The sequence below is a fragment of the Tigriopus californicus genome, chromosome 9 (genome assembly GCF_007210705.1).
Source record: "Tigriopus californicus strain San Diego chromosome 9, Tcal_SD_v2.1, whole genome shotgun sequence".
NCBI classification, from domain to species: domain Eukaryota; kingdom Metazoa; phylum Arthropoda; class Copepoda; order Harpacticoida; family Harpacticidae; genus Tigriopus; species Tigriopus californicus.
Window position 1 is genome coordinate 1,096,295 of NC_081448.1, and position 1,646 is coordinate 1,097,940.

The following is a 1,646-nucleotide window of genomic DNA, read 5'->3' on the forward strand; positions in this document are numbered from 1 at the left end:
GCTGATTTATATACCATTCGTAAAATACAGTTGAGAATAGACTTCTAAACATGAAAATATAAACTCTACATAGAAGATATAATCCATTCGCTTAACTAGTCTAATTTCTCAAATGATGCTTGAACATTTGGTGCCTTTTGACACATCTTCGTACCAATAGATTATTTAAAAAGTAGTTGATCGTACATGGTAATTTCATGGTTAAGAGGTCTAAACACTATTCGACTCGAAGTTTCATCGAGAAGGAATAACTTGTTGGTTGCATTTCATGTATGTTTAGGCTTGTACTATGAATCTCAGACGTTTAACGACAACATTTTGTCGTGCCTCAGATCCCAATACATGCAGGTTGTTAATTAAAAGAGCTCTCAATTACGTAACTGTATGAACCTAAGCTGCCCATGAAATAAGCGAGAACTTAAAACAAAAAACAAATTTTTTTTCAATTCAGATTACCATTCTCTAATTTTTCTTGATCTTTGATGAAAGTTGTCTCAAAAACCCTTTCGATTCCAGCTAGGCTTAGCATTCTCAAGTAAGCATCCTCAACAAAAGAGATGGCCAAGCATTAAACGGTGCAAAACTGCGAATGATAGAGAAAAGATCGAGCCACTGCAATCGCTGAAAAAAAAGACAATAGACCAAATAAGATATTTGCATGCTGAAAAGCGCACAACTCATTATAAGCATGTCATCTGAAAGGTTTTTCATTCTATAAAAAGGAAAAAAATGCATTTACCAACCCATTTCAAGCAATCATATATATTGATCATATATCTTACCTTTGAAATAAGAGCATCTTAAAATGTTTGAACGATGACATCAAATCACTTTCGCTTTTTAAATTCATAGTTTTTTCATGTTTTGTCATCAGGGTTAACCCTTGAAATCTGAGAGTAGGAACACAAAGGAAGAAAGGTCAAGAGAGTACACTGCCAGTGAGTCAGCCAGACCAGTTTTTAGACCGAATGGATAACAGCTGAACGGCTCCGAGGGTATAGTTTCAGATTGGAGAGGCCCTACCTTCAAAGGAACTTCTAGAAATATGGACTGTGAACGAGAGTCCCGCCAAATCGGCCTGCTCTTGGTCTCAACCACTCTGAGCCACTTTTCGAATTTAAGTAATAAATTAAGAAAAGTTGATGTTTAATTACAGGCAGGGTATTTTTATATTATTTACTTGTAAAATGGTACGTTTCAAAGTTTTGTTGTCAAAACTTATGCAACTGACCAAGAGCAGGTCGAAGATTCGAATTTTATGTAGTGTTTACAACATGACTTTGGACCTATCTCTTAAGTTCCCTAAGCATAGTTTTAGGCTCAAACTTGGCCAAGTTCATCTATTTAACAAGATCTTATGGTCGTATCATGTGCTTACTTGGAATAAAGTAAACGGTTTAGGAGGTAAGAAATTTTTGCTTCCGTTCCCAGTCCAAGTCTCTAGAAGTCAATGCTCTATGCCATGGTTACAAAAAGCGGTATTTTTGACCAACACTTTGGTTGGTTGATATATTGGACACAGTTGGTGCTATATTATCCCAAGTTTCGTACTGTGCCATGACGTACCTCTTTAGCTATAGCTCTTTTAAAAACGACGTTTTAAATAGGCCACCCTGTGCTTTTCCAGATCAGGCTGATATAATCAT